The sequence below is a fragment of the Callithrix jacchus genome, chromosome 13, assembly GCF_049354715.1.
Source record: "Callithrix jacchus isolate 240 chromosome 13, calJac240_pri, whole genome shotgun sequence".
NCBI classification, from domain to species: domain Eukaryota; kingdom Metazoa; phylum Chordata; class Mammalia; order Primates; family Cebidae; genus Callithrix; species Callithrix jacchus.
Window position 1 is genome coordinate 122,578,951 of NC_133514.1, and position 20,381 is coordinate 122,599,331.

Here is a 20,381-nt window from a genome sequence, read left to right on the forward strand (position 1 = left end):
TCTGGTTTCGGGTGTTTTCCTCCTTTTTGCGCTGGTTTCTTCCCATCTTTGTGGATTTGTCCGCTGGTCGTCTGCGTAATTCCTGACTTTTTGATTGGGTCTCTGAATGGACACCCAGAATGTTGATGATGAAGTATTTCTGTTGCTTGGTTTTCCTTCTAGCAGTCTAGCCCCTTCACTGTACGACTGCTGAGGTCCACTCCAGGCCCTGCTTGTCTGGGGCGCACCTCTAGCAGCTGTGGCACAGCGAGGGATGCTACCAGTTTCTTTTTCTGCTATCTTTGTCCCAGGATGATGCCTGCCTAATGTCAGTCTTTTGGATATAGAGGGGTCAGGGAGCTGCTTGAGGAGACAGTTTGTACTTTATAGGAGCTTAATTGCTGAGCTGTGAGCTCTGTTGTTCATTAAGGGCTGTTAGGCTGCTATGTTTGATTCTGCTGCAACAGAGCCCATTAAAAAAACGCTTTTTTTTCCTCAAATCCTCTGTGTTGAGGGGTTTGGGTTTTCTTTTTGGATGTCCGTTGGGGTCCTGCCCAGCTAGGACGCAGACTAGCCACTGTTTGCCAGCCGAGGCTCCGCCCTGCTGTTGTGAGGCTCGCCCTGGCTCTGCTGTGTTCTCCACCACGCCCTGCGGTGGAGTCTCTCTGTTGTAGCGGGTTGCCTCGGCAATGGCAGGCTGCATCAGCAGTGGGCGTGTATCTCAGTAGGGACGGGTTTCCTCGGCAATGGCTGGCTGCATCAGCAATGGGCGTGTATCTCAGTTGGGGCAGGTTGCCTCGGTAATGGTGGACGCCCCTCCCCCTCAGAGTGTCTCGGACCATCTGCATGGGGCTTGTTTGAAATCGCGGTTTTGTTCGTCCCGCTGGGCCACCCATAACGCTCTGTCCCTGCAATCCCCTGGGCTGGCCCACTGTCCAAGTCTAGCTCAGTCTCAAGTACAGCCCTTTCACGTCTTCGGTTGCTGGTTCAACAAGGCGCCTGGACAAGCACGCCCTGTGGGGAGCGCTGGGTAGGGCCGGCCGTCGCCACCCCGACTGCTGGCTTCGCCAGGCGGAGGTTCTGCCTGGCATCCCGCGTCTCCTCTTGACTTGGGAGTTTCCCCGTTCCGTGGGCAACAAATATCAGTCTGGAAATGCAGCTCAGACTCACCTCTCCGCGGACACAATGAAAGCTCCAATCCTGGGTTGTTCTCACAGCGCCATCTTTGGGAAACTCGAATTTCGGTATTTTAAATGAGAGAGCATATTCAGTTTGTGTATATACTCCAAAACAGTGTAGAATAGGGCATTGTATATTTTCTCTGAAAGACTATATTCAGAGCAATTTTGCTTTTAACATTGGAATGCCTAGATAATATTTAGATTTATTTCGATTCACATAAAATTAGAATTTCGGTACTTTACATAAGAGAGCATATTGAGTTGGGGTATATACACCAAAACAGAGTAGAAAAGGGCATTGTATATTTTTTCTGACAGATTATATTCAGAGCAATTTTGCTTTTAACATTAAGGTGCCTAGATAATATTTAGATTTTTTTCATTTCACGTAAATTTAGAATTTCGGTATTTTACATGAGAGAGTATATTGAGTTGGTATATATACTCCAAAACAGAGTAGAAAAGAGCATTGTACATTTTTTCTGACAGATTATATTCAGAGCCATTTTGCTTTTAACATTGGGGTGCCTAGATGATATTAGATTTTTTTCGATTCGTGTAAAATTAGAATTTCGGTATTTTACATGAGAGAGCATATTGAGTTGGTGTATATACTCCAAAACAGAGTAGAAAAGGGCATTGTATATTATTTCTGACAGAATATATTCAGAGAAATTTTGCTTTTAACATTGGGGTGCCTAGATAATATTTAGATTTTTTTCGATATTCGTAAAATTGGAATTTAGATATTTTACATGAGAGAGCATATTGAGTTGGTGTATATACTCCAAAACAGAGTAGAAAAAAGCATTATATATTATTTATGACAGATTATATTCAGATCAATTTTGCTTTTAACATTGGGGTGCCTAGATAATATTTAGATTTTTTTCAATTCACGTAAAATTACATTTCCGGTATTTGACACGAGAGAGCATATTGAGTTGGTGTATATACTCCAAAACAGAGTAGAAAAGGGCATTGTATATTTTTTCTGACAGATTATATTCAGAGCAATTTTGCTTTTAACATTGGGGTGCCTAGATAATATTTAGATTTTTTTCGATTCCCGTAAATTTAGAATTTCGGTGTTTTACATGAGAGAGCATATTGAGTTGGTGTATATCCTCCAAAACAGAGTAGAAAAGGGCATTGTATACTTTCTCTGACAGACTATATTCAGAGCAATTTTGCTTTTAACATTGGGGTGCCTAGATAATATTGAGATTATTTTCGATTCACGTAAAATTAGAATTTCGGTATTTTACATGAGAGAGCATATTGAGCTGGTGTATATACTCCAAAACAGTGTAAAAAAGGACATTGTATTTTTTTTTGATAGATTATATTCAGAGCAATTTTGCTTTTAACATTGGTGTGCCTAGGTAATATTTAGATTTTTCTCTTTTCGCATAAAATTAGAATTTAGGTGTTTTACATTGGAGAGCATATTGAGTTGGTGTATATCCTCCAAAACAGAGAAGAAAAGGACATTGTATATTTTCTCTGAGTGACTATATTCAGAGCAATTTTGCTTTCAACATTGGGGTGCCTAGATAATATTTAGATTTTTTTCGATTCACGTAAAATTAGATTTTCGGTATTTTACATGAGAGAGCATATTGAGATCGTGTATATACTCCAAAAAAACATTAGAAGAGGGCATTGTATATTTTTTCTGACAGACGGTATTTAGTGCCATTTTCTTTTAACATTGGGGTGCCTAGATAATATTTAGATTTTTTTCGATTCGTGAAATATTAGAATTTCGTTATTTTACATGAGAGAGCATATTGAGTTGGTGTATATACTCCAAAACAGGGTAGAAAAGGGCATTGTATATTTTTCTTACAGATTACATTCAGAGCAATTTTGCTTTTACCATTGGGGTGCCTAGATAATATTTAGATTTTTTTCTATTCCCGTAAATTTGGAATTCCGGTATTTTACATGAGCGAACATATTGAGTTGGTCTATATATTCCAAAACAGAGTAGAAAAGGGCATAGTATATTTTTTCTGACAGATTATATTCAGAGCAATTTTGCTTTTACCATTGGGGTTCCTAGATTATATTCACATTTTTTTCCATTCGTCTAAAATTAGAATAGCGGTATTTTATAAGGGAGAGCATATTGTGTTGGTGTATATACTCCAACACAAAGTTGTTAAAGGCATTGTATATTTTTTCTGACAGATTATATTCAGAGCAATTTAGCTGTTAACCTTGATGTGCCTAGATAATATTTAGATTTTTTTTGATTCGCGTAAAATTAGAATTTCGGTATTTTACATGAGAGAGCATATTGAGTTGGAGTATATACTCCAAACCAGAGTAGAAAAGAACACTGTATATTTTTTCTGACAGATTATATTCAGAGCAAATTTGCTTTTAACATTGGGGTGCCTAGATAATATTTAGATTTTTTTCAATTCGCGTCAATTTTGAATTTTGGAATTTTACATGAGAGAGCATATTGAGTTGGTGTATATACTTCAAAACAGAGTAGAAAAGGGCATTGTATATTTTTTCTGACAGATTTCATTCAGAGAAATTTCTTTTAACATTGGGGTGCCTAGATAATATTTAGAATTTTTTCGATACGTGTAAATTTAGAATTTCTGTGTTTTACATCAAAGAGCATATTGAGTTGGTTGATATCCTCCGTAACAGAGTAGAAAATGGCATTGTATATTTTCCCTGACAGACTATATTCAGAGCAATTTTGCTTTTAACATTGGGGTGCCTAGATAATATTTAGATTGTTTTCGATTCGCGTAAAATTAGAATTTCGATATTTTACATGAGAGAGCATATTGAGTTGGTGTATATCCTCCAAAACTGATTAGAAAAGGGCATTGTATATTTTTTCTGACAGAGTATATTCAGAGCAATTTTGCTTTTAACATTGGGGTGCCTAGATAGTATTTAGATTTCTTTCGATTTGCGTAAAATTAGAATTTCGGTATTTTACATGAGAGAGCATATTGAGATGGTGTATATACTCCAAAAAAGAGTAGAAAATGGCATTGTATATTTTTTCTGACAGACTGTTTTAGTGCCATTTTGTTTTAACATTGGGGTGCCTAGGTAATATTTCGATTTTTTTCGATTCGCGTAAAATTAGAATATCGGTATTTTACATAAGAGAGCATATGGCGTTGGTGTATATACTCCAAAACAGAGTAGAAAAAAGCATTGTATATTTTCTCTGACAGATTACATTCAGAGCAATTTTGCTTTTAACATTGGAATTCCTAGATAATATTTAGATTTTCTTCGATGCACGTAAATTTAGAATTTCGGTATTTTACATGAGAGAGCATATTGTGTGGGTGTATATACTCCAAAACAAAGTAGAAAATGGCTTGTATATTTTTTCTGACAGATTCTATTCAGAGCAATTTTGCTTTTAACATTGGGGTGCTTAGAGAATATTTAGATTTTTTTCGATTCGCGGAAATTTTGAATTTCGGTATTTTACATGAGAGACCATATTGAGTTGGTGTATATACGCCAAAACAGAGTAGAAAAGGGCATTTTATATTTTTTCTGACAGATTATATGCAGAGCCATTTTCTTTTAGCATTGGGGTTCCTAGATAATATTTAGATTTTTTTCGATTCTGGTAAAATTAGAATTTCGGTATTTTACATGAGAGAGCACATTGAGTTGGTGTATATACTCCAAAGCAAAGTAGAAAAAGGCATTCTATATTTTTTCAGACAGATTATATTCGGAGAAATTTTGCTTTTAACATTGGGGTGCCTAGATAATATTTACATCTTTTTCGATTCGTGTAAAATTAGAATTTTGGTATTTTACATGAGAGAGCATATTGAGTTGGTGTATATACTTAAAAACAGAGTAGAAAAGGGTATTGTATATTATTTCTGACAGATTGTATTCAGAGAAATTTTTCCTTCAACATTGGGGTGCCTAGATAATATTTACATTTTTTTCGATTTGTGTAAAATTAGAAATTCGGTATTTTACATGAGAGAGCATATTGAATTTGTGTATATACTCCAAAACAGTGTACAAAAGGGCATTGTATATTTTTTCTGACGGATTATATTCAGAGCAATTTTGCTTTTAACATTGGGGTGCCTAGATAATATTCAGATTTTTTTCTATTCATGTAAAATTAGAATATCTGTATTTTTCATAAGAGAGCATATTGAGTTGGTGTATATACTCCAAAACAGAGTAGAAAAGGGCATTGTACATTTTTTCTGAAAGATTATATTCAGAGCCATTTTCTATTAACATTGGGGTGCCTAGATAATATTTAGATTTTTTTTGATTCGTGTAAAATTAGAATTTTTGTATTTTACATGAGAGACCATATTCAGTTGGTGCATATACTCCAAAACAGAGTAGAAAAGGGCATTGTATTTTTTTCTGACAGATTATATTCAGAGCAATTTTCTTTTTCACATAAAAATGCCTAGATAATATTTAATTTTTTTCGATTCGTGTAAAATTAGAATTTCCTTATTTTACATGATAAAGTATAATGAGTTGGTGTATATACTCCAAAACAGAGTAGAAGAGAACATTGTATATTTTCTCTTACAGATTATATTCAGAGAAATTTTGCTTTTAACATTAGGGTGCCTAGATAATATTTAGATTTTTTTCGATTTCTGTAAATTTAGAATTTCGGTATTCTACATGGGAGAGCATATTGAATTGGTGTATATACTCCAAAACAAAGTAGAACATTGCATTGTATATTTTTTCTGACAGATTATATTCAGAGCAATTTTGCTTTTAACATTGGGGTGCCTAGATAACATTTAGATTTTTTTCAATTCGCATAAAATTCGAATTTTTGCATTTTACATGAGATAGCATATTGAGTTGGTGTATATACACCAAAACAGAGAAGAAAAGGGCATTGTATTTCTTTTCTGACAGATTATATTCAGAGCCATTTTCTTGTAACATTGGGGTGCCTAGATAATAGTTAGATTTCTTTCGATTTTCGTATAATTTGAATTTCGGTATTTTACATGAGAGAGCATATTGAGTTGGTGTATATACTGCAAAACAGAGTAGAAAAGCGCATTGTATATTTGTTCTGACAGAGTATATTCAGAGAAATTTTGATTGTAACATTTGGGTGGTTGATAATATTTAGATTTTTTTCGATTCGCGTAAATTAAGAATTTCGGTATTTTACATGAGAGAGCATATTGAGTTTGTGTATATACACCAAAACAGAGTAGAAAAGGGCATTGTATATTTTTTATGACATATTATATTCAGAGAAATTTTGCTTTTTACATTGGGGTGCCTAGATAATATTCAGATTTTGTTCTATTCACGTAAAATTAGAATTTCGGTATTTTTCATGAGAGAGCATATTGAGTTGGTGTATATACTCCAAAACAGAGTAGAAAAATGCATTGTACATTTTTTCTGACAGATTATATTCAGACCCATGTTCTATTAACATTGGTGTGCCTAGATAATATTTATATTTTTTTCGATTCGTTTAAAATTAGTATTTCGGTATTTTACATGAGAGAGCATATTGAGTTGGTGTATATACTTTAAAACAGAGTAGAAAAGGGCATTCTATATTTTTTCTGACGAATTACATTCAGTGCAATTTTGCTTTTAACATTGGGGTGCGTAGATAATATTTAGATTATTTTCAATTCATGTACAATTAGAATTTCGGTATTTTACATGAGAGAGCATATTGAGTTGGTGTATATACTCCAAAATAGTGTACAAAAGGGCATTGTATATTTTTTCTGACGGATTATATTCAGAGCAATTTTCCTTTTAACATTGGGGTGCCTAGATAATATTTAGATTTTTTTCTATTCGCATAAAATTTGAATATCTGTATTTTTCATAAGAGAGCATATTGAGTTGGTGTATATACTCCAAAACAGAGTAGAAAAGGGCATTGTACATTTTTTATGAAAGATTATATTCAGAGCCATTTTCTATTAACATTGGGGTACCTAGATAATATTTAGATTTTTTTTGATTCGTGTAAAATTAGAATTTCTGTATTTTACATGAGAGAGCATATTCAGTTGGTGCATATACTCTAAAACAGAGTAGAAAAGGGCATTGTATATTTTTTCTGACAGATTATATTCAGAGCAATCTTGCTTTTCACATCAAAATGCCTAGATAATATTTAATTTTTTTGATTCACGTAAAATTAGAATTTCCGTATTTTACATGAGAAACTATGTTGAGTTGGTTTATATACTCCAAAACAGAGTAGAAGAGGGCATTGTGTATTTTCTCTGACAGATTATATTCAGAGAAATTTTGCTTTTAAGATTAGGGTGCCTAGATAATATTTAGATTTTTTTCGATTTGTGTAAACTTAGAATTTCGGTATTCTACATGGGAGAGCATATTGAGTTGGTGTATATACTCCAAAACAAAGTAGAACATTGCATTGTATATTTTTTCTGACAGATTATATTCAGAGTAATTTTGTTTTTAACATTGTGGTGCCTAGATAATATTTAGATTTATTTCGATTCGTGTAAAATTAGAATTTCGGTATTTTACATGAGAGAGAATATTGAGGTAGTGTATATACTCCAAAACAGAGTAGAAAGGGGCATTGTATATTTTTTGTTACAGATTATATTGAGAGAAATTTTGTTTTTAACATTGTGGTGCCTAGATAATATTTAGATTTATTTTGATTTGTGTAAAATAAGAATTTCGGTATTTTACATGAGAGAGAATATTGAGGTAGTGTATATACTCCAAAACAGAGTAGAAAGGGTCATTGTATATTTTTTGTTACAGATTATATTGAGATAAATTTTGCTTTTAACATTGGGGTGCCTAGACAATATTTAGATTTTTTTTGGGTTTTTGTAAATTTAGAATTTTTGTATTTTACATGAGAGAGCATATTGAGTTGGTGTATATACTCCAAAACAGAGTAGAAAAGGGCATTGTATGTTTTATCTGACAGATTATATTCAGAGCAATTTTGCTTTTAACATTAAGGTGGTTGATAATATTTAGATTGTTTTCAATTCGCGTAAATTTAGAATTTCGGTATTTTACATGAGAGAGCATATTGAGTTGGTGTATATACTCCACAACAGAATAGAAAAGGGCATTGAATATTTTTTCTGACAAATTATATTCAGAGCGATTTTGCTTTTAACATTGTGGTGCCTAGATAATATTCAGATTTTTTTCTATTCGCGTAAAATTAGAATTTTGGTATTTTTCATGAGAGAGCATATTGAGTTGGTGTATATAATCCAAATCAGAGTAAAAAAAGCATTGTACATTTTTTTCTGACAGATTATATTCAGAGCCATTTTCTATTAACATTGGGGTGCCTAGATAATATTTAGATTTTTTTTCAATACACGTAAAATTTGAATATTGGTATTTTATATGAGAGAGCATATTGAGTTGGTGTATATACTCCAAAACAGAGTAGAAAAGGGCATTGTATATATTTTCTGACACATTATATTCAGAGCAATTTTGCTTTTAACATTGGGGTGCCTAGATAATATTTAGATTTTTTTCGATTCACGTAAAATTAGAATTTTCTTATTTTACATGAGAGGGCATATAGAGTTAGTGTATATACTCCAAAACAGAGTAGAAAAAGGCATTGTACATTTTTTCGGACAAATTATATTCAGAGCAATTTTGCTTTTAATATTGGGGTGCTGAGATAATATTTAGATTTATTTCGGTTCCTGTAAATTAGAATTTCGGTATGTTACATGGGAGAGCATATTGAGTTGGTGTATATAATCCAAAACAGAGTAGAAAAGGGCATTGTATATTTTTTCTGACATATTATATTCATAGCAATTTTGCTGTGAGCATTGGGGTGCCTAGATAATATTTAAATTTTTTTTTGGTTCATGTTAAATTAGAATTTCGGTATTTTACATTAGAAAGCATATTGAGTTGGCGTATATACTCCAAAACAGACTAGAAAAGGGCATTGTATATTTTTTCTGACAGATTATATTAAGAGAAATTTTTCTTTTTACATTAGGGTGTCTAGATAATATTGATTTTTTTTCGATTCACGTAAAATTAGAATTTCGGTATTTTACATGAGAGAGCATTTTGAGTTAGTGTATATACTCCAAAACAAAGTAGAAAAAAGCATTGTATATTTTTTCTGACACATTATATTCAGAGCAATTTTGCTTTTAACATTAGGGTGCCTAGATAATATTTAGATTTTTTTCAATTTGCATAAATTTAGAATTTCGGTATTTTACATGAGAGATCATATTGAGTTGGTGTATATACTCAAAAAAGGGTCGAAAAGAGCATTGTATATTTTTTCTGACAGATTATATTCAGAGCAATTTTGCTTTTAACATTGGGGTGGTTGATAATATTCAGATTTTTTTCTATTCGCGTAAAATTAGAATTTCGGTATTTTTCATGAGAGAGCATATTGAGTTGGTGTATATACTCCAAAACAGACTAGAAAAATGCATTGTACATTTTCTCTGACATATTATATGCAGAGCCATGTTCTATTAACATTGGTGTGCCTAGATAATATTTAGATTTTTTTCGATTTGCGTAAATTTAGAATTTCGGTATTTTACATGAGAGAGCATATTGAGTTGGAGTATATACTCCAAAACAGAGTAGAAAAGGGCATTGTATATTTTTTCTGACAGATTATATTCAGAGCAATATTGCTTTTTACATTGTGGTGCCTAGATCATATTTATATATTTTTTGATTCGCGTTAATTTAGAATCTCGGTATTTTACATGAGAGAGCATATTGAGTTGGTGTATATACTCCAAAACAAAGTAGAAATGGGCATTGTATATTTTTTCGGACAGATTATATTCCAAGCAATTTTGCTTTTAACATTGGGGTGCCTAGATAATATTTAGATTTTATTCGATTAGCGTAAATTTAGAATTTCCGTATTTTACATGGGAGAGCATATTGAGTTGGTGTATATTGTGGGGGTCCGTCACGTCTGCTGGGGGGCTTCTGACCAGCGGAGAGCCTCAGCCCCACTCAAGTGTTTTTAACCTGGAAGAGGGAGTGCGCGGAATAAAAGATAGAGAGCGGGGTCTGGAGTACTGCCAGGCAATGCCGGAGCAAGAAGTGCCAAGACAGCAAGTTTATTTGTGCAAACTACAGGTTATATACCTTTCAGTGTTTGAGGAGTGACGTACATTCCATTGTATCTTGAAATAAAATCAAGAACAAAAATCATAAGAAAAGAGGTACAGAAAGTATGACTCTTAATCAAAGGGTGTACAGCAAAGGGACAATAAAGTTTACAAAAAGGGGATCATAAATCTAAACATGTGTTTCTCTAAAATCAGTTAAGCAAGCAAGTAAGATTGTTAACAAGGTAGAGCTGGACCTTTCTAAATGTCATTCTAACCTTGCCTATTCATATAGGATCATATGCAAACAATATGATTGAGTTAGCAGAGGTAAATGAAGTCATACAGTTATTGTGCAGAGAAGGAACTAGGAGGCACACAATGTCTACCCATACAATGTCTCATTAGACCACAAGGCTTGAGCTCAGCCATTCTGTTGCAAATGTCAGAGGCAAAGATTGATGTTTATAAAATCAGTGCAACTAGACTTCCTCCTTTCCCTTAGCTCAACAGCCTCCAGGAGAGGAGAAACGTGTATGGGCTCAAGCTCAAGATGGCGAGGGTCCTGTCAAGGGCCCTTCGCAGGAGTGATCCCCACATTTCCTCCATTTTTAGATTTTTAAATGCAACTCAAAAAGTTTAAGCTGCATCTTCTGGAGGGAGGAGAACACAAGGCGAAAGATGAAAGGTAGGCACACGATTAGTAAAAGAACACAGCTACCGACTGCAATGATGGAAGAAAATGATGGCAGGTGGAAGCTCTGGGTCCAAGAAGACAGGGTGTTAACAATGTCATGAGCAATTGTGGCATCCTCAGGAAGTTCTCTGCGGGAAAAGTCAATAGCATGAATTTCTTGCTGCAGTTTAAGAATATCCAATGACATATTATTGTGACTCCATATACCTTGCAAGTGAGCCTTAACTAAGGGCCATTTACAATGAGTATCATTATAGGGAGTATTAGTAACACAAATATATTTAAAATCCACATGACAACGAAGGGTAAGATGATTTTGAATATTATACACCTTATCTCCAATTATGTCAACAGTTTCTTCTAAAGCATTAAGTTTAACCTCAATTTTCTTTTCAATGTCTATTTGAGTTCCCATAGTAACTGAAATATTTTTTGCCAAATGATTAACATAAGAAGCAGTTTGAACACTATGAGCAAGACTAACAGCCGCAGTGGCAGCAGTAGCCACAACAGAAACAATAGCTATAATACTAGCAATGAGAATACCAATAAATCGTTTGGGTCTTAACAGAAGTTCATGAACTTCATGAAAAATTTGTAAGGCTTTTTCATCATACCAATCACCAGAAATGTTAACAGGAAGCAAAACATAAGGAGGTTGATGGACAATCAATATTGTAGAAGTAGGAAACATAGAGGAGTCCATACAATTGGTAAGAGTACAATTAATGCAAGAAATTGAATAAGGTCCATTGTTTTCAGAAAAAGAAACATTACCAAGTAAAATAGCGTAGGGGGATGCAACACAAGATTGAACGTATACATGACCTTTAGCTGGATAGGCACGGCTACGAGAGCCAGCAAAATAATAACTGGGGTATACAGATAAAAACAATTTCCAAAGAGAGGTGTAAAGTGTGCCCTTATTAGTGGTAAAAATAGGAGTGCTCCACCCACCGGATATTTTATAACGACTTAGATTTTCACTTAAAAGGTTTGGGACGGACCAGTCATACAAAGTAAAACCAGAAGGCAGAGTATAATTCAGAGCTTGATTTTGATTAGGGTAGCAAAATTGCCATGGGGGAGGAGGATTAAAGGGAATGTTGCTAGAGTGACAAGGTTGTAGTTCCATGGAAGGAAAATTAGGAGAAAAAATGTTAGAAGATTCCTGAATACTAGGATAAAGTAATATCCAATCTCTTTGAGCAATAGACTCAGTAGGGAAGAGAGTGGAAGGGTCATTGTATGTTTTTAATTGCTTAACTCCTAGAGGAAAACAAAAGTCTCCAGGAATAGGTGGAGGAGGGGAAGGTTGTAAAGAGACATAATCACTGTAAGAATATTTATCATATATGAAAGAAGCATAAAAACACATAGGAGGAGCAATGGCCTGAGCTGTATATGTATAATTGGCAATTTGAGGAGTAATATGAGAGGAAGAAGGAAAACCAAGCATAGAGGTATCATTAATGTAAACAGAAAAAGCAGGATCATCCCAAGTAACAGGTCTTAAGACAGGTGGATCAGGAACATAAGCCCACAGAGTTTGATGGGTAGAGGGGGGAGAATGAGGCACAGGAAAGGGAGTAGCTTGTTCACAAGCCAAAATAGTAAGCATAGCAAGAAACAAGGTAACAGGATTTCTAGAATGTCCTTGTCGCCGAACAAGATTAGAGGCTTCAGCACTAAGACGGCGAAGTTGATTCCAGGAAGGTAGAGATACATCATGATATGATGAATTACGTCTGTTGTTCTGTCGGGACCGGTGTCTGCGATGAGCAGAAGTCGTCACTCGCAGTTGATGAAATCTCGGGATCAAGGAGTTTGGACTTCGTTTGTTGTTTATGTTCATGCTTCACAAGGCGTTCAGGAACCCAAATAGGTGAATCAGCAGACCTAGGAAAAACACAAACGTGTCCTCGTCCCCATATAAGGACTGGATCTGGGCCATGCCACTGATTAGAAAGGGCGTCTTTCCAGATAACTTCGGGGCGAGCCTTATGATCAGGATGCCAAAAGCGATCAGCAGCAGAACAGTTGTTGTCATCCAAAGTGAGAAAGTTTCGTACATAGAGTGCATGACGAAGCCAGTCATGTGGAGACTTGGAAAAAGACACAGTATTAGAATCATGTTTCAGTTTAGATAGCAAATTTTTGAGAACAGCATGAGAACGTTCAACAATGCCTTGGCCTTGAGGGTTGTAAGGAATACCTGTATGATGGGAGATTTGAAATTGTGAACAAAATGACTGAAAACTTTTACTAGTGTATGCAGGACCATTGTCAGTTTTTAAAATTTTAGGAGGTCCAATAATAGAGAAGACCAAGAGTCAATGAGAAATAACATCCTTAACTGCTTCTCCGGTGTGGGCCGAAGCTACAAGAAAGTGGGAAAAGGTATCAATGGTAACATGAATAAATTTAAGCTTGCCAAAAGGAATAAAATGTGTAACATCCATCTGGTAAACATGAGCAGGTTGCAAACCGCGCGGGTTAACTCCAAGATGAATGGTCTGTGGGAGAAAAGAAACACAGGCAGGGCATTGTTTAACTATTTGTCTTGCCTGTTCCCTGGTAATGTGAAACTGTAGTCAGAGGCTCTTTGCGTTTTGGTGATGTATAGCGTGGGAAGACTCTGCCTGTTGTATAGGAGAAAGAGCAGGAAAAATATTTTGCATTAGGGCATCAGCAGCAGAATTTCCAGTAGCCAAGGGTCCAGGTAGGTTAGAGTGGGCTCTGATATGCCCTATAAAGAAAGAATGGAAACAGCGTCTAAGAACCTGTTGGAGAGGTAAGAGCAAGGAAATTATGGAAGAAGAGTCTGAGAAAGATAATGGAGCTGTTTCAAGGTTCTGAACTAAGTTAACAACATATTGGCTATCAGAATATAAATTTAAAGGGAAATCCCAATTTGAAAGCACATGTTGAACAGCAAGTAATTCTACTCTTTGCGCAGAGCATTCCTCAGTCTGAAAAGAAAAGGATTGATCATTAACTACTCCAGCAGCAATGCCAGATGCTGATCCATCAGTAAAGGCTAAATAAGCAGAAGGCAAGGGGTTTTTTACACAAACTTGTGGAAAAATAAGAGAGCATTGAGAATAAAATTGAAGAAATTTATCAGTAGGATAATGACATAAAATTTTACCAGGATATCCAGCAAAGGCAATCTGCCAAGAATCAGAAAATGTCCAAAGCCATTGTTGTTGTGAATTATTATAAGGAACAATAATTTCTGATGGTTCATAACCAAAGAGTGTTAGGGCTCTGGATCGGCCTTTGGCGACCAGAGTGGCTACAAGGTCAAAATAAGGGGTGATGACTTTGCTTCTACTAGCCGGCAGATGGAGCCACTCTAACACTCCCTGTTGCCAAAAAACTCCAGTGGGGGTGTACTGTGTGCGAAGTACACAATAACACCAAGAAGTTTTCACAGAAATTCTGGTAAGTTTTTGTTGTCTTAGAGACTCACTAACCAACTGTAGAGCCTGCTTAGCCGGTTCTGTCAGTTGTCTAGGAGACTTGGGATCAGAGGAACCCTTAAGAATATCAAACAGAGGTTTCAATTGACCAGTAGTTAATTTTAAACTAGGGCGTATCCAATTAATGTCTCCAAGAAACTTCTGAAAATCATGAAGAGTTTTTAAATGACTTGTAACCAATATAGGAGTTTTAAAGGACACCTGATGAGAATCAATAAGTCTGCCTAGATAATGATAAGGAGTAACTAGCTGAACCTTGTCAGTAGCAACAACAAGATTAGCACTTAATAAACATGCCTGCAAAGAGTTATAGATTTCAAAAAGAAGCCCTTCTGTGGGTGCTGCTAAGAGTAAGTCATCCATGTAATGTAACAGTAAGGCCTCAGGAAACTGATGACGAAGTGGAGAGAGTACTTTAGCAACATAGGACTGACACAAAGTAGGACTATTTGCCATACCTTGAGGTAAGAACCCATTCAAATCTTTCATAAGGTCTGTCATAATTGGTAGCTGGTATGCTAAAGGCAAAACGTTTACAATCCTGAGGAGCTAATGGAATGGAAAAGAAACAATCCTTTAAATCAATAACTAACATATGCCATTCCTGTGGAACCACAACAGGGGAGGGCAGTCCAGGTTGAAGTGCCCCCATAACCACCATGGTGTCATTAACTTTTCTCAGGTCCTGCAACAATCTCCATTTGCCAGACTTTTTCTTGATAACAAAAATAGGAGAATTCCGAGGACTATTAGTGGGTCTGATATGGCCCGCTTCAAGTTGCTCCCGAACCAACCTGCGAGCTGCTAAAATTTTTTCAGAAGGAAGGGGCCACTGCTCTACCCATACGGGTGCATCAGATATCCAAGTGATGGGATCAGCATGAGTATCGGGAGTTACAGTGGCCCCCTCTAAAAACACCCAAGACCGGCACGGTCAGTTTTCACCTGTACAGACAGGGGCTCAGAAGAGCCCTGTAGATTTTTACCAAGACCTTTAGCCGGATGAAATCCTTGTTTAAGCATAATGTCTAAAGCAGGGCTATGTGTAACTAGCCCCAAGCTTCCAAAATGTCTCTGCCCCACAAATTAATGGGAATGCCTGGGAGGACATAGGGGTGAAAAGTACCGGAATGACCATCAGAATCTGTCCAAGACAATAAAGTAGCAGACTGTTGGGGATTGGAACTCATGCCAATACCTTGTAAAGAGGTTATTGCCACAGTAAGTGGCCAGGCAGAAGGCCAATGTATAGAAGAGATGACTGAAACATCGGCACCAGTATCTAAAAGTCCTTTAAAAGTTTTACCATTAATGTTAAGAGTCATCTCAGGTCTGTTAGCTGAGATGGACTGAATCCAATAAGCATAAGAAGAGGAACCAAAACCTTTAGATCCTCTAGTTTCCTTTGATAAAGGATGTCCAATTGATACATTAACAGGAACTAACAAGAGCTGAGCAAAAGGCTGAGCTGGGTCTATAGTGCAAACACCTAAAGGAGAACAGGCAATAACTTTGATTTCTCCAGTATAGTCATTATCAATAACCCCAGGTATAATCTGTAAACCTTGAAGGGAGGAGGAACTACATCCAAAAATTAAACCTGCATACCCAAAGGGGAGAGGGCCATAAATGCCAGTTGGTATTAAATGAACACCTGAGTTAGGTGTCAATACCTGTCGGGTGGAGGAACAGAGGTCAAGTCCTGCACTGTTGGGTGTGGCACGGCAGAGGTCAGAAATGGATTTGTGGTGACTTGTGAGGTTTGTACCAGAGGTGCCCCGATTTGTTGTGGGGGCCGAGGCTGCCCCCTCTGGGAGTTTCCCGAACGGGGCACCAAAGGATTACCTTGTGCATCCCGTTTGGATCTGCACTCATTGGCCCAGTGGTTTCCGCGATGACAACGGGGACACTCGCCAGGAGGGCGAGTTTTAGATTTCTCTGATGTGGGTGGTGCAGGGAGAGCTAAAAGTTGCATAGATGGTTGTGCAGGGGCAGGTAAAGCTAATTGTTGTCCAGATGGGCATTTCTTTGCTACATGGCCAGGTAAACCACAGCGAAAACACTTGATATTAGAATTTTGAGACTGTCTCTTTAAAAAGGTAGCCACCATCATGCCATTCTGAGCAGCAGCCATAGCCAAGCCATTTTGATATGCTGTGCCAATATCTGCACACATCCTAATATAATCAGAAATAGTGGCACGTCGCCATGGTCTTATGGCAGCCTGACATGCAGCATTAGCGTTCTCAAAAGCCAATTGTTTGGCCAGCATAGAGCTGGCTTCCTGATCGCCAACCTGACGAGTAATTGCCTCTAAGAGACGAGAAACAAATTCCTGATATGGTTCATCAGGTCCTTGGCGAATTTTAGATAGCTCTTCTGTTTTAGCTCCTTGGGATGGAAGTTGACGCCATGCTTTTAAAGCTAATGTATTAATTTGTAACAAAGCTTCATCAGAAAGGGCAATTTGATTTTGTAAAGTTTCAAAAGCACCTCTGCCTACAAGCATATCTAAAGTAACCTGGCTACTGGCACGCCTATTGCGCTCAGACTGATTGAAAGCAGCTTCATCATAATAGGGTTTCCATAACAGAAAATCTCCACCAGAAAGACAAGCTCTAGTTAGTCTTATCCATTCAGCTGGTGGCAAGGCAGCTGTTGAAAAATTTTCTAAAATAGACAAAGTGTAAGGTGCTATTGGGCCATAATGCGTGATGGCTTCCTTAAGATCTTTCAGGAACTTAGGAGGGATAGCTTTATAATGACGGGTAACATTGCCTGCATTATCAGTAACTTCTATAAGAGGATATAATGACATGCTATCAGCGTCGACAAAACCTTTATGCATGGACAACATGGCTTGTGTTAAGGGGGAAATGGGAGCAGTGGGAGTGGATCTAATAACCAAAGAATTAGAAGGTACAGAAGACGGTGCTTGAGCAACAGGAAAGCAGTGTTGTTGTTGCAAGGTGAGTGCTTTAGAGCAAAGAGAAAGTAAGTCTCTGATTTGATCAGAGAGGTCCGAGGGAAGGGTAAGAGTTACTGGGTTATGATCACGGCAAGGGGTGTTAGGTGGGGAGACATACCTGTCGGGCTCTTTTAAAACAGCCTCTGTCACAAGTTGGCAGCTATCCATGAGTGAATGTCTAGAAGAAGAATGGTTAATACCATGCTCCATTTGATCGAGAGGATCAAGTTCAGAGGCAGGAGGGGAGAAAGCAGCAGCAGGGGAAAAAATAACATTGTGAGAGCAAGGGCGAGCAGGTTTCACTTGAGAGGAGCAGACACTGTCTTTAAGTTTAGACCAAACAGAAAGTAAAACCTCGGTTTGAGGTAAAGCTTCATTATGAGAGGCATATTGTTCAATTTTCTCACCAATTTCATCCCATGCAGTTTCCCCCAACATTCCTCCTTCTGGAACCCATGGGCAAATTTCACGAATAATGTGCACAAATTCCTCCACAGTTTTTAGCTTAATATCATGTCCATGTGACTTAATCATTTTTTGCAATAATTGTATAAACAAGTTACATTCCTTAGATTCTATATGCCCCATATTTTACTCCAGATGAAACTGAGAAATTCTGTTTACTTTGACTTGTATGTACAACAAAGAGAGAAAAAATTTGATTAATATTATACAAAATCAAAAGTAGAGAGCTTACTTACAAGAAAAGCCAAACTTACTGCTGCAGCCTCACCTTAATAACTTGAGCGTCACTGTGATCCCTCGTGTCCAGGGTCCCACGTTGGGTGCCAGATGTGGGGGTCCGGCACGTCTGCCGGGGGGCTTCCGACCAGCGGAGAGCCTCAGCCCCACTCAAGTGTTCTTAACCTGGAAGAGGGAGTGTGCGGAATAAAAGATAGATAGAGAGCGGGGTCTGGAGGACTGCCAGGCAATGCCGGAGCAAGAAGTGCCAAGACAGCAAGTTTATTTGTGCAAACTACAGGTTATATACCTTTCAGTGTTTGAGGAGTGATGTACATTCCATTGTATCTTGAAATAAAATCAAGAACAAAAATCATAAGAAAAGAGGTACAGAAAGTATGACTCTTAATCAAAGGGTGTACAGCAAAGGGACAATAAAGTTTACAAAAAGGGGATCATAAATCTAAACATGTGTTTCTCTAAAATCAGTTAAGCAAGCAAGTAAGATTGTTAACAAGGTAGAGCTGGACCTTTCTAAATGTCATTCTAACCTTGCCTATTCATATAGGATCATATGCAAACAATATGATTGAGTTAGCAGAGGTAAATGAAGTCATACAGTTATTGTGCAGAGAAAGAACTAGGAGGCACACAATGTCTACCCATACAATGTCTCATTAGACCACAAGGCTTGAGCTCAGCCATTCTGTTGCAAATGTCAGAGGCAAAGATTGATGTTTATAAAATCAGTGCAACTAGACTTCCTCCTTTCCCTTAGCTCAACAGCCTCCAGGAGAGGAGAAACGTGTATGGGCTCAAGCTCAAGATGGCGAGGGTCCTGTCAAGGGCCCTTCTCAGCAGCGATCCCCACAGTATATACACCAAAACAGAGAAGAATAGGGCATTGTATATTTTTTCTGACAGAGTATATTTAGAGTCATTTTCTTGTAACATTGGGTTGCCTAGAAAATATTTAGATTTCTTTCAATTTGCATATAATTTGAATTTTGGTATTTTATATGAGAGAGCATATTGAGTTGGTGTATATACTCCAAAACAGAGTAAAAAAGCGCATTGTATATTTTTTATGACAGAGTATATTCAGGGAAATTTTGCTTTTAACATTGGGGTGCCTAGATAATATTCAGATATTTTTCTATTCGCATAAATTAGAATTTCGGTATTTTTCACAAGAGAGCATATTGAGTTGGGGTATATAAACCAAAACAGAGTTGAAAAATGCATTGTACATTTTTTCTTACAGATTATATTCAGAGCCATGTTCTATTAACATTGGGGTGCCTAGATAACATTTAGAATTTTTTTGAACAGCGTAAAATTAGAATTTCGGTATTTTACATGAGAGAGCATTTTGAGTTAGTGTATATACTACAAAACAGAATAGAAAAAGGCATTGTATATTTTTTCTGACAGATTATATTCAGAGAAATTTTGCTTTTAATATTGGGGTGCCTAGATAACATTTACATTTTTTTCAGTTCGTGTAAATTAGAATTTCGGAATTTTACAAGGGAGAGCATATTGAGTTGGTGTATATACTCGAAAAAAGAGTAGAAAAGGGCATTGTATATTTTTTCTGACAGATTATATTCAGAGCAATTTTGCTTTTAACATTGGGGTGCCTAGGTAATACTTAGATTTTTTTCAATTCGCGTAAATTTTGAATTTTGGTATTTTACATGAAAGAGCATATTGAGTTGGTGTATATACCCCAAAACAGAGTAGAAAAGGGCATTGTATATTTCTTCTGACAGATTATATTCATAGCAATTTTGCTGTTAACATTGGGTTGCCTAGATAATATTTAGATTTATTTCGGTTCGTGTAAAATTAGAATTTCGGTATTTTACATGAGAGAGAATATTGAGTTGGTGTATATACTCCAAAACAGAGTAGAAAAAAGCATTGTATATTTTTTCTGACACATTATATTCAGAGCAATTTTGCTTTTAACATTGGCATGCCTAGATAATATTTAGTTTTTTTCGATTTGCGTAAATTTAGAATTTCGGTATTTTACATGAGAGAGCATATTGAGTTGGAGTATATTCTCCAAAACAGAGTAGAAAAGGGCTTTGTATACTTTTTCTGACAGATTATATTCAGAGCAATTTTGCTTTTAACATTGGGGTGTCTAGATAATATTTAGATTTTGTTCGATTCGCGTAAAATTAGAATTTCGGTATTTTTCATGAGAGAACATATTTAATTGGTGTATGAAATCCAAAACAGAGTAGAAAA